The 14370-nt window shown below is 48.4% G+C and overlaps 1 pseudogene; it reads left to right on the top strand.

Moving 5' to 3' along the window:
* The first annotated feature begins 6798 nt into the window (after positions 1–6798).
* LOC139048520 (dol-P-Glc:Glc(2)Man(9)GlcNAc(2)-PP-Dol alpha-1,2-glucosyltransferase-like) lies at positions 6799–8755 on the top strand (annotated as a pseudogene).
* Positions 8756–14370: the final 5615 nt, after the last annotated feature.

Consider the following 14370-nt stretch of genomic DNA (forward strand, 5'->3'; position numbering starts at 1 on the left):
CGAAGTGATTTATGGTGTAGAAGTGTTCCAACGTGGGTGTGGACATCGTATATCATCACCGCTTAAGAGGATGACAGCAGTCGCTGTAGGCCCTTCGTTATGATTTTCACGTTTAGATAAGGTTTAGGCGCCAAAACATAGAGAAGAAAACGAGGTCAGCTAAAAAAACATCCTATAATGGACGCGAGTGGATGTTGATGTCTGCGTCACTGATAGTGTGGTCTCTGCTAACTTTCCCGTTTTTTTTGTTTGCTTCCACACTTTCCATGCTTCGCGTCATTGAGAAGCATGAGACCAAACCAGGCGTGAATCGAAACAGAAGAACACACTTTCCACGCTTCGTATTTTTGAGAAGCATGAGACGAAACCAGGCGTGAATTAAAACAGAAGTGCAACGTAATACAGCGAAATTCGCATTCCATGAAGTTGGGAAATAGAGCGCAATGTAAATAACAGAAAATGTGGCAAGAAAGAAATGGGACTGCTTTGTTTTATATACAGGGGGACAAGTAGGGTTAAATATGTGAAAAGATGTGTTAACGATGACGATAGAACAGAGTTAGTATATCCCTGAGAAGCATGACAATGTGTCGTTGAATCTTTCTCTTTTCCCGTTCAAAAACTTTTGACTTTCTTGAAAACAGTATATAAAAAAGCGAAAACTCCCTCCTGGCAGCTGGCAGGGAGATCTAGCTTTTCTGACTTGGCTGTTAGCCTAATGTCTTCAAATTAGTGACACAAGAAACAGCAACTGTTTCTAGAAACAGTTGCCCAAGACTCAGTTTTCTTGTGCCTTCCGCTAGATTTCCAAACTCTGCGAGAGCCATACGTTTTCTGTTTTTCTACTTGTATTTCTTTCGATTCTTTCTTTCTTTATTTATTTCAATTGCTTTTCTATTTTATTTTCGTTCTTCTTTCTTTAGTCTACACCCTTGACAACCTCACAAAAAAGTCCATGTGTTCATTGTGCGAACTGCTGGAAGAGAAACAACATCGCATTTTGAGCGATTTAAAACGAGCCATTGTCCTTAACCTACGCCTGTATCTGTCTCACCCCATTTCACATGACCAATCGAGCTGCGAGGAATCTTGCTGAACGGGGCGATTTTCTTGAGTATAGAGGAGGGTGACGTGGAAAAAAAAAGAATTATTAGCGCTTGCCACAGCAAAAGAGATACGAAACTTTTCTCAACAGTGACTGAGAAGTCTGTTTCTTTTTAAGAATGAAGTCGCTTAGAACTTTGGACACAGGGTAGCCAGTCTCCTTGCGGCTAACCTCCCTGTCTTTCCGCCCCTTTTGTCTGTCTCTCTCTCTCCCATATAGCAAAGAAGCATGACTCTACAAGAATGAAGGAGCACTTGCGAAATTATTCGTGATTTATTATTGCATTTTTAGTATGCCTGAGCCTGCTCGCTTCGTCTACTGCATACGGCGTCCGACATTTCAGATTTTGTGGGAGAGAAAACCACAGACCATTCTCTCAAAATAATACTGTTTTATTATTGTTTATAATAATAGGTTATATTATCACGTTAGAACAGCTCGTAAGGTCAATTTGCAGCCAATCCTGAAGTTGCACTTAGTACTAGTGAAGGCAGCCAGTCAGTGGCAAAGAGCAAAAGAAAACTATAGTGCATTTCGGCTCAGAATTAGAAGAAACACTAAACAAGAAGTCACGTTATCCTTCGCTGATGCGTACAAATTAGGTGCGCTACAAAGCAAAGCTACAAAGGACTTTCATATAACAACGATGAAATTTTTTTCAGTTAAGCGTTTCCTCGCAACTCGGCAAAGTGGAGGCACGCGATCTGAAAATGCTTAAACTCGTTTTCCTTACACGAACCCCCGTAAGTGCAAGTGGAGTATCTGTATAAACCAATGAAATAATTCGTAGTAATCATCTCATCTCAATCACTGTCGACCTTAAAGCGACTGTCATACGAGTAATGCGGTGACACGCCGTATTGCCAACGCCCAGACGCGTCATGCTTAAAGCGTCTACCGCCGCGAGGGATGCTCTCACGCGCATCTCTGAGGACACATTCCGCCATCTACTGGCCCTCCTGAGAAGCTCGTCGTGGCGCATATATAAATATGTAGTAAGACAACATGGCCCTACTTTATGAGCCAGGTTTCATTGAACTTAATCAGCTCACCAATTTCATGTCGAAGTGCCTTCACGTCACGTGTCACTACAAGATTTAATACTGTCCTTGACACTACGCATCTCCAATCTCATTTCCCGTTTGAAGTCTTCAAAAGCCTTCGTAATTTCCCAAGCATTGCTAGCCATTCTTAGAGATTACATGCAAAGATACAGTCAAAGTTAGAGTCAAAGTTTGGCAGCAGTGCGTCGCAGCAGAAAAACTAGAGAATTTTAGCAGAGCGTTTTACGGTCCGCTCCGCTCAGACCGGCCTATCACAATTGCCACGCGGCCGCTCAGCAAAACGCTACCGGGAACTCTCACGCGCGTGCGCACAGCACACATAGCGGCAGCGGAACGTGGGCCGCTGACCGCGTTCCGCTGGGAACCTGATTTAGCGGTGCGTCAGGGAGCGTGTAGTTGCTTTCGTAATCGTTTTACCGCCAAGCTTAGAGCACGTCAGTGGCGTCTCTGGGAGACGCGCTTGTTAGATAAGCGAAATCAACGCATTCTACGCTGCCACCGGCGCGCGTCAAACGTGTGCGGAGCGGAGCGCAAGCAAGCGCTCTGCTAAAACTGTCTACTATTCAACAACGCCCAAGTCTCACCTGCGTAAAAACGGGTGGGTGAGCGAACCTGTACGCTGCTTGAGCGCCGCTGCCAAACTGAGCCGCCGCCCGCAATGCCTTCCGTTACGAAGGCAGCCGGTACGAGCCTCCCACGCTGATTGGTGGGCCGTGCGGCGATGCGCCAGATAGCTGGGGAAGCCGGGCCGTCGAATCAGCGATCTTGACCGTGTGCAGAACGAGATGAAATCTACGCTGTTCCTCGACGTAGACGGGGCAGTCAGTCGTACCTCGGCCCCTTGCTCCTTGGCGAAACGTACAGAATCTGCGTGGAAACGGGTGGGTGAGCGAACCTGTACAGAGTCGATCATCACACTTGTCTAGAGTGTCCCGACGGCTGCTCCGCACTGCGCCTGCGACACCTAGCGGCAAGCACTGGGTTCGAGAAGTGTTGGCCGATAGGGCCACGCGCGTGGACGCTGCGGCGTTCGCGGGCGGCCAAGACATACAGGCCGCAGCATTCTAGCCGTGTCACGTTCGCAGCTCAGCTGGCAGTGCTCGTCCAGTGATGAAAAGCCGGTGCTCGCGACCCGCAAATCGCGCAGGCCTGTACCTTGGCCGCCCGCGAATGCCGAAGCGTCCACGTGCGTGGCGCTATCAGCCAACACATAACGAACCCGGTGCTTGTCGCTAGGTGTCGCAGGCGCAGTTCGGAGCAGCCTTCGGGCCACTCTAGAAAAGTGTGATCGACTCTGTACGCTGCTTGTGCACCGCTGCCAACCGCTGTCATGTGCTTATGAATGATATGTTCCAAGGTTTCGCACGAGTGTGATGTCAATCAACTTGGTCTGTATTTCGACAAACGCTGCTTGTCAGCTGATTCATAAAGAAGAAGCACTCTATAGCTATCTTACATGAGGAACGAACAGTAGTAGATGATAAGAGTTGTAGAAAATGACCGGCAGATATCTTGATGGTCACAAAGAATAGCGAACTCTGAAAAAGATACTTGGCGCATGGCCGACTGCGGGCATTTAAAGAAGAGCACTTCTTGCTCTGAAAAAAAAAGTTTTTAGAGGGCACCAACATTTTAGGAAAATGTTAAGTATTAGATGATCCGAATACGCTAAATGAGTAACATAAACGTTGTTCGTGGTTCATAATTGGTTTATGTGACGATTGCAACTTTTACGCAATAAGCATAATTCTGTTCTGTACTTGCAGCGTATTACATGTGTTGCGTGTTTTGGCTGTTCAAAATATCTGACTTTGTATATGCGTACGTGGACTGAACTAATGCACAGAACTTTGCGACTCATGTACTGTCGGGCTGTATATTTTTTATTCGTCCAGTGTTCTACTGAGTGCCATATTTTGTGTCGCTATTCTCCCTTTTTACGCTTATTTATTTCTTTTGCCAAGTGACAAGGAGTAGCCGGTGCCGCCATAAAGGCGCCAACCTCTCCTAATATTCATATTAATAAAGAAAAACGCATTGCGTATCTCGTCCGGACTGGTGCACGTTTACGAACACAAGTTTAACACGAGGTTAAGACTGCCTTCCTTGTTTATGTCAATGTGACTGATTGCTTTAGAACAAACTATATTGGTGATAGAAGGAATGCGTTCGGGATCGGGTATAAATAAAGACTGAAAATACTTGTTGAAAGCAGCCCATATTACTGAAGGATCACTGATGACGTCCTTATCAATTTTGAATGAAGTGGATGAAGCATCGTAAAGGTGAATGATATATATTTAGGTCTGTTTGTGCTCAATGTTGCATTTCTTGCCGTGCCGTTGCGGGGTGAACGAATTTTGCGGGGCTCGACAGGTGACCCTTGACTGGAGATGTAGGTGCCGAAAAAAAAAAAGTAAATGAAAAATTGGGGGGGGAGGGGAGGGGGCATTCTTTTTTTTTTCCCAACACCGAAAATGTGACGAAACAAAAACAATGAGATTTCCACAGACAGTTATACATTCCATTCGCTGCACTGCAGCACACAATTCAAGAAGCGGCCATGGCGACAAGACAAGGGCAACACAGTTTTTCACGAGTCTTCATTACGTGCTTTCAGTTTCGTTTTGAGAACGTAGCGTATAGCTTTCAAACCTCGCGCAGTACAGGATGCCCCTCTGGGTTTTGGCTGGGGCTCTGCGTCTGGCACTCTGCGAAGCACACGGGGAACCGTCAACCTGGTTTGCAGGGCCCTTTGCCCTAATCAGCCATTGACACGTACAGCTTCAGATAGTCTGCACAGACGTCATCGCGGCCGCCATCTTTAGGTACTAGCACGTCGAGAAGGAGTGTAATCAAGAAACGTGACAGCACGATGGGCCAATCTTATGTCGAACGACTTAGCGATAACAGTGATAAACCGGTGAAAAGCAGCCACCGTCAATAAATAAAGCAATGTGCGCGTGATAATAGAATGCATTGACGTCATCGCGGCCGCCATCTTTAGGTACTAGTCGAGAAGGAGTGTAATCAAGAAACGTGACAGCACGATGGGCCGATCTTATGTCGAACGACTTAGCGATAACAGTGATAAACCGATGAAAAGCAGCCACCGTCAATAAACAAAGCAATGTGCGCGTGATAATAGAATGCATTGACGTCATCGCGGCCGCCATCTTTGGGTACTAGCGCAGTGAGAGGTGCGTCCGTGACGTCACATGAAAACTATCTATAGACCGCTGCAGATACATTCGCCCTCTGCCAGTTGTGAAGAAAAAAAACTGGTCTCGCTTTGCAAACGCTCGCAACGAGCTTCGCAACAGGCTCGCAAGTAAACGTGCTCGATAGCTCGTTTACATGCAATGAAATTTCAATGTGGGAGCAGCCACGGCCGGTCTTAAGGCGAGCGTGTCGAGCGATACTGACTTGGAAACTAATTAACCCATTTTTCTCAGTTATCAGGTGAGCAATCTTTCTCAGTTATCACACAGCAATGCACGTCCTCTGCGTAATGATCGCGCGGATTTAAAGCACTCTCATTTTTATTGCGGCAGTAAGGAACATGAGTTTTTTTTAAGGTGTTTCAATTCGTGTCTAAATTTCCCAAATTTCGCGCAAAAGGCAATAAAAATGGCGTCTTTTGTTTCTTCCAGCTCAAAACTTCTGAAAATAGTTCATCTCTTTCATAAACATTCGACACGAGGCAAGGACGCTGTGGAAAAAAAAAAAAGATGAAGCAATGCGCCCCGTGCAGTCGGCATGTACAACGTTTGCATGTGCCCACGCTTTTCCGGCTCAGATATTTTTGTTTCACTGCACACAGTTGTATAAGCGCACCAGCCTTCCAATGTACGCGATGCAAACTAAAGAACAAAAAAACTGCGACTTCTTTTTAAATGTAAATTCCGTTATTTCCTTTTAAACTAGCTTTCTTAGGGCGCTGCCAGTCCGCCCTGGCTCTCGTCGATTTCCGTTATGGTAAGCAAGTTTAATCTAAGGTAGCTCGCTGTCTCAGGGCGCATGAAAGCCCTGTCTGTTTGCGTCTTACATTGCATCGCAGACAATCTACTGCGCCGTTGGTTGCTCCTAGAACGTATAACAGGCAAACTATTCTTTTTTGCAGCCCTATACATTAGGTCCCCCCAAAAAATTAAATTATGGGGTTTTACGTGCCAAAACCACTTTCTGATTATGAGGCACGCCATAGTGGAGGACTCCGGAAATTTTGACTACCTGGGGTTCTTTAACGTGCACCTAAATCTAAGTACACGGGTGTTTTCGCATTTCGCCCCCATCGAAACGCGGCTGCCGTGGCCGGGATTCGATCCCGCGACCTCGTGCTCAGCAGCCCAACACCATGGCCACTGAGCAACCACGGCGGGTGTACGTGAGGTCCCATCCACATGTGCACTGCACAGGTTGCTTTCGACATGCTCGTGAAGGCAACATATCCGTTATCTATCTTCCACCATCTCGGTCGAAAACAGCGGCAAACCTGATGGTTAAAGGAGCATGTTAAACCAGACTGTGGCGCGTCTTGTTTTCCTTTCTTTTTATAGCAGCTTGAACCGTGTTAGTCGCGTGTCTTCTGCCTGAAAAGCCAGTTGCTGCATGCACCGTGGATGTTTTTGTGCCACCTCAGACGGCACACCTGTGTTCTCGAGGGTTGTTTTTCGGGACCCACGGCTGTGGCGTCGGAAAACGGTGACCTCGCCTGCGTCACCAACCGGGCACCCAGTCGTGCCTACATAAACGCCCTCGACTGAAGCGAGTCATATGCGTCTCGCGCAAGCCAGTGATTCGAGCGAGAGATGTTCTCTATCGGAGGCCTGGCGTCCAACCTGGCGACGCGACGCGGCGCCTTCTTGGCGACGTTGTCGGTCGTAGCGCTGTCCTCGGTCGCCGTGTCGCTCGTGGTCTACCGAGTTGAGCCGGAGCCCTACCTGGACGAGATCTGGCACGTCCCCATGGCGCGAAATTACTGCGCCGGAAATTACAGCCACTGGCACGACGAGGTCACCACGCTGCCGGGAGTCTATACGCCCTGTCCGTGGCGTTGCTCTTCGTGCTCGGCTTCTTCAGTTCGGCGAACCTCTGCACCGTTTACGTCCTCCGCTGCACCAACGTGGTCTTGGGGCTGGGCAACTGCATCGCGGCGTACGCGATCGCCGGCAAGTTGGCTCGGCCCGGCGACATCCTCGCGCCTCAGGCCTCTTCTGGTCAGCGCCGCGGTCAACTCCCTCCCCGTTCTCCAGTCGCTGACGCACGTTTACTACACCGACCCGGGAGGCGTCTTTTTCCTCCTGCTGATGTACCTGTCGTACCTCCACCGGCGACACTGGCTGGCGGCGACCTTCGGAGCCGTGGCCGTATTCATCCGGCAGTCTTCCGTGCTGTGGGTGGCCATGACGGCTGGTCTCGTGGTCATGGACACGTTCGAAGTGAGCTTCCAGGTCTCTTACAAGGACGTGGTTCTAGAAAGGCATCAAAAAGGCAGCAGTAACGGTGTCCGGCCAGTGCACATACCGGGAATGGGTAAGAATGCTAAACAAGAACACCTTCCGGGAGACTGCGAGAACAACGTCCAAGGACAACGTCCTGGCGGAGACTGCAAGAACTCTGAAGTTTGTGGAAGCACACTTCAGGGACATATACCGCGAGACCGCAGGAAAGGCCTTCGCGAACGCTGCAAAGAACACTACGGGAACGGCGTTCAAGGACAGATCCAAGGAAGTCACAAGAATGGCGTCCCTCGTATGACGGCGTCGCACCAAGAACTGCAACCCAAGGACCATCTCCGAGTCGTCTGGACAATCGTGGTCGACGACCTGCGCGGGGCATTTAGGGACTGCCTCGGTTACCTTCTCGTCGGCCTCTGCTTCGCCGCATTCATCGTCTTCAACGACGACATCGTCGTGGGGGACCGCCAGTATCATCGGGTCTGCTTCCACCCCCCTCAGATGGGGTACTTCTTGGTCTTCACGCTCTTTCACGCGGCGCCTCACTTACTCAGACCGTCGGTCATTGTCGACTTCCGGAAGAGCTAGCACGAAGGCCGCTCTCGTACGCGGCAGTAACGCTTATCTCGGTCCTCGCCGTCCAGAACTACCCGTACCTGCATCCTTTCACCTTGGTGGACAACCGTCACCTGACTTTCCACGTTTGGACTCGCGTCCTGGGCAGGGGCCCGCTGCTCCGCTGCTGCCTGGTGCCGGCCTACGTGTACGCGGGCTATGCCGTCCTCCGCAGGCTTGAGCACACCCAGTTTCTGTGGCGTGTGCCTTACGTCGCCTGCGCGTTTGCCGCCACCTCGTTGCACGAGATGCTCGAGTTTCGCTACTTCATCGCGCCCTACATCTTCTTCCGCCTTCACGTGCGGGGCGACACCTACCGGGAGCTCTTCGCTGAGCTGGCGCTGAACAGTGTCGTGTACTGCGCGATGCTGTGCATGTTCATCTCCCGCGCAGTCGCGTGGAACATTGACGGCACGCCTCAAAGTTTATTTTGGTAGGGCGTTGCACTCGTTCTTAGAGAGTGCATTCCGTTGCAGGCTGCGGTCACCACTGTCGTTTGTTTTCCTTCCAGATATGCCACCAACGACATTTAGCCGCAAAAGCTTGAAACCAAGGAAAAGCTTAGCGAAAACTAGCCGCTAGTTTCCCTATACGTTTGTTTCCTCAATTGAGATGTGCAACTAAAATATAGGTAGATGGTCATGTACACTTGTGAAATCCCTAGAGCGTCGCAGGGGCCATGTTGTGGTTATAGGATCGACTCCCGCGATGGCAAGTTGTAGTTTCTTCTATTTCCATTTAACTTTATCTTATCTCAATTAAGGAATGCTGGTTATTTCCCGTATGCTTTCCTCGTCTGCATTGTCAGCTGGATACATATGTATGTTGCGAATAAATACAAAAAGAGACAGCCCCTACGCTCTTATAATCCTCCTCACCGTTGCCACTTATGTCCTGATTCGTCTTCGAGCGTTTTATACCGGTCTTGTACGGGCAGTCCGAATGGTCATAGAATGTCTTCGCCGTCTAACGTGCTAGGGTCAATCGGTGCGTGATGGAAACGTCGCCACCACCGCACGACATGGTTACGTTTCGCACGGTAAAAAAAAAACACTTTGACAACGTACTCGCACGTTAAAGCATTAGGGCGCTCGGTATAAAGTCGAATGACGCCCAATTACTTCAGTGCTGAGTTCATTCAACTACCGTCGAGTCGAGTTTGCAGAAGTGACAACAATACCTCCGTTCCACTATCATATGTTGCAGTGTTAGCGTTATGGATGACTTCCATTGGCGCTAATAAGAGGAAGCATTTAGGTTGGGGATAACGCCGATTGCCCTATTCTTATGCACGTGACACGCAGAAGCACTGTCTTCGTGCAACCGGTGGAGGTACTGAACAAACTCTGTTGCACTTAAGAGGAAGCTTTAGCTCGGGTGCTCCTATCTAAATGCATGTAAAAGGAGAATTCGTCTTTCTCGTCAACCGCTGCACCAGATTTGGCGAGGCTTGTTGCATTTAAAAGAAAAATTTTAAATCTAGTGATTGTTGGTTTCGGATGTTCGCTTTAGGTCATCGATATTTTTATTAAAAATTGGCAAGAATCGCAAATTTTCGGAAAACGAAACTATCAAGTTTATAACTCTACAACTCAGCAATGAACTATGATATCACAATTCTGTGAACTGCATCTCATAGTACATCTAAAGCGACCAAACTTGATATGTTACACATGAAACTAAAAAAAATTAGTAACATGAAAATACAGCTTTTGCAGAACCGTTGTACACAACGTAACAAATTCACGCAATATATAAATCGACATACCGTATTTATCCGCTTTGAATGATCTAATGGACGCCGTTTACAGAATCGCGATATATGTTCTTGAGGGACAGCTATTAATGTGGAAACTTCGTGCTTGCATCCTTTTTTTCGAACTTTCAAATTTGTGAAAATTCTTTCGATGAAATTCAGGCCCTAAATCGAAAATCCGCTTCAAATAGTCACTAGAATTTAACTTTGTTACTCAAATGCAAGAAATTTCATTAAGATCGGTCCAGGGGCTATATCAGAAAAGCGTTTTTCCGTTTTACATGTATTTGAATAGACCGCGTCGGAGTTGGGCCCGAGCTTCCTCTTGACGAAGATTTAGCTCGGGCCTAACTACGACGTGCTCTGCATCATCCGATGGCTCTGCGTCCGACAGCTCTGCATCAAGAACAGATATCGTCGTTCTGTAAATGGCATCCGCTAGACCACTGAAAGCGGACAGATTTGATATGTCATTCTTTATCTTACGTGAATTTCTTACGTTGTGTACAAGGGTTCTTTCTGCAAAAGTTGCATTTCCATATTATTATATCTTTAGAGATACATGTGTAACATGTCAGTTTTGTCCGCTTTAGATGTACTATTCGATGCAATTCACTTAATTGTGATATTATTTTTCATTGCTGAGTTACGGAGTTATAAACGTTACACTTGCGTTTTCTGAAAAGTATCGATTTTGGCCACTTTTTAATAAAAAAATTGACGACCTAAATCGAAAATTCGAAACCAGCAGTCATTAGATTTAAAATTTTTCTTCTTAGTGCAACAAACCTCGCCAAATTTGGTGCTGTGGTCACATGTATTTAGATAGGAGCGCCCGAGCCAAAGCTTCCTCTCAACTTCGGACGGAAAAAAAAAACCCACGTGACCAAGTGATGACGTCACGTTCCCGGCGCTGGACCTGCTGCGGCTCGCGCTGCGCGAAATCCCACTCCCAAAATTGAAGTAAGACGAATTCAGGTGGATTAAGTTTGGTACAAATTAGGGCGGGGTGGATTAAGGTGGTGTTTCGACTTGAGGCGTTAACTCAAACAGGTCGTAATGTTTTCGCATTCAACTCGCGTAAGGATACCGCAGGCAGCTGCTGCTGCCGCTTGCTGGCTCGGGCAGCACGTATACCGCTGCGGAGTCTGAAGGCATCTACATCGTCGGCGGCCGCAGCCTAGGGGGCACCGAAACGGGGCCGTCGACGCCATCATACACCGCAGGGGGAAGTGTGGGAGCACGGAAGGCCGCAGCAAGAACGAGCGAAGAGGCGGGCAGCGAAACACACACACACACACACGCACACGCACACGCACACACACACACACACACACACACACACACACACACACACACACACACACACACACACACACACCTCGAATCCCACTGTTAGCCCGAAAGCTGTACTGTCGTACTGCAGAAACACGCCGGGCCGTCACATCGGGCAAGTTTTTATTAAATATATCACGAGTAAATACAAAAGACGTGAACAACAACATCAACACTTCGTGCAATCGCCGTACATACGGACACCAGTCGAGAAAAAAAAGAGAAAAAAAAAACAAACTGCCGACAACAAACACTCTTTGTTTAGGATCATTCGCCCGAGAACCACCTTCCTCTTAAAAACCGAACACTTTCTTTTTCTTTCTTCTTTTTTTATTTAAGACACGTTATTCGTCGGTAGAGAGGCACGTGTCGCTTAGAACAACGACATCACGTGTTTGGGCTGGGTGGCGATCATCTCGACACTGCGACTGCATTACAAAAAAATATTTTTTTCTGTTTTTTTCTCTTAGCTTCATCCTGGAAAGCGAACGAAAGAATGCTGTGTGTCTGATATGTGTGGGACAGTAAGGTGGCGAGACGCAAGGGTTGACCTCGCATGGCACGATTTGAAGTCGGTAAACGGCAGAAGAGGGAGAACGGCTTCTGGCGCCACCTGCCGGGTGCACTAAACGAAACGTCGGTTTGTGTCCTGCGCACATCCGGAAACGGTACGTACAGATTAAAACGTATGTATCAAGCGGATCCGACAAGAGTGACATTCTTAGTTTTTTCGAGTCAGCTCCCGTACCCACAAACGTTCCTCGACTCGACACTTCTTCTCGACGCGATGCCGCTTCGTGGTAAGTAGCGCCACCGATCAGCAGCGTTAACCTTGGCCTCCGAGTTTAGAGCGGAGGCCGCTGACGGATCTCGGGCCTCGGGGCGCTTGTGAAGTGAATGCCAAGTCGAGTAGCATTCAATCATCTCGCCTTCAGGCCTACTGCCGCATTCGAAACTGGATAGAATTAACGATATTCCTAAAATGGGCGCCTGTAAACGGGCATTATTTGAGTTAGTGCAGGAGGGGCATTTGTTTTTCGGAAACTGTTACAAAAGAGACAATTAAGGTCGCGCTGCACCGTCAGGACAGTGGGGGGGGGGGGGGACAGTAGTCTTGTGCAAACGCTTGCGTCGCATTCCCATTTTCCAGACATAGCGGACGACGAACGCGGCAAGTGACGAGTACGGTGTGTGAACATTTAACGGTGTGCTCTACAGAAAAACGCTATAGTACAATCCCCACGCACGACAGCAAATACGACACCTTTATTTTGCCATGCAGACAACGGCTGGCGCGTATATAGGCTATTTCGTAATACTTACGATCGCGAACCCCAACGTGATTCCTACTGCTTCGTCTTATACTGCTGGGCACACTCGCTATTTGGACAGTATGGTATAAGTATACACGCACGCAATACACCGCTCTCTACGTCAACTGGCTACGTCTAACATATTCGCCGTCAGCGATTGGCGCGGCGGAGAAGAAAAATATACCTGAATGTGCAGCTGCTGTCGAGTGTGAACGACGAGTTTCTCGAAACGGGAAAGGAAAGTAGTTAGACGTTTGCGCGTTTCAGAACGGTTTGTAATTTAAGGCATGTACACCCGAGTGGGTGACAAGACAAGCCACGCGGCCAGCGGATCTGGCTGTATACTGCTTTTTTAAGTTACGAATCCCCCGCTTTTTCCTCCTGTACGCCATCTTTAAGCGCACTGCCGGTAGATGGCGCCGCGTCGGCGATTCGTTTTTTTGCCGCATCGCTCGTTTGTCTTAGTTGCGAGAAGTGACCGTATCGTGGCGCAGCGCGAAGTTCTGTTCTTTTCAAAGGTGAAGTCACTTATATTGAGCGTTCGAAGCCTGCCAGATTACTCGTATTCCTTTAAAGTGAATGCGCTGCTTGCAAGGGCAAAGTTTGGATCGTGTACTTTTCGCACTGCGGCGCAATACGAAAAGCCGACGCGTTTGCAAAGATGGAAGCTCGTGCAGGAAATATGGGAGAGCGAGGGAACTGGACGTCTTAGTCATATGCCAACACGTTTTGACAAGAGTGCCCTTATTCGAAAAAAAAAGAGGCCTTCCTCAAAGGTCGAGGCCTTCAACAAGCGAAGTTGTCATCGTCGAGACTGAAGACAAGACCTACTTCAAGGGGTCAAGACTTTCGTCAAGCGGACTTGTCATCTTCAAGACTGCAGCCGAGGCGAGAGTGCTTATTTCTGCAGAGGTGTTCGTCGCACGTGAAGGACCTCGCCGAGTGAAACTCTGATCTTCAACGCCCTGACGAACTGTGAAGACGATCGTCTAACGTGGAGGCCTTCGTCTAGCGGAGTTGTTATCGGGAAAGGCCGCAAAGATGACAACAGGGCTTGCCATCTTGAAAACCTCCACCTTTGGCGAAATCCTACAGAAAGACCTCTTGTCGAAATTTTGGCACCGGACTGAAAAGGACCCTTTGTCTCTTGCTGTCCGACATTTCCTGCGCAGTCAAGAAAAAAATGGGCATCTACAGCAAGTAGGGCTCTCTTTGCTTTCTTTAAGCGCATTTTCACTACGGCAATGGTCTTCTCATGTTCGATAGTGATAGACAGATGACGTCTCGGCATTCTGATGAGCGAAGCGATAAGTAGCAAGTGCGTTCAAGGCTTCCACGTCCGCGTCAGGGTGAGCGTCTTTCAGTCTGTCGCAGGGTATCGCGCGCGGGCGACGGACACCAAAAACTTTGAGAGGTACGTCGACGTGGTAAAAAATATGCTTTTTGTCCACACTTCCGAGTGGTTGGCGGGAGTAAAAATTTTTAGCTTTCCACGCAAGACACGGGAAGTCTGTGCGATCAAGTTTGTACTGAATGAAGCCTGTTTGAACATTCCTCCCAGCGTCACAGTTCGGGAACCTCGTCGCATTACGGTTCACGAAGCCGCGACACTGTAGGCCATGGAAACTTTTTTTTTTTTACTCGCGTAAGGGTCCTCTTTTTTTGTGTGTGTTTGTGATAGACAAAGTGCACCACGTCTCCATACTCGCACAGGTGTGCGTTC

Source organism: Dermacentor albipictus, chromosome 8, assembly GCF_038994185.2.
Source record: "Dermacentor albipictus isolate Rhodes 1998 colony chromosome 8, USDA_Dalb.pri_finalv2, whole genome shotgun sequence".
NCBI lineage: Eukaryota > Metazoa > Arthropoda > Arachnida > Ixodida > Ixodidae > Dermacentor > Dermacentor albipictus.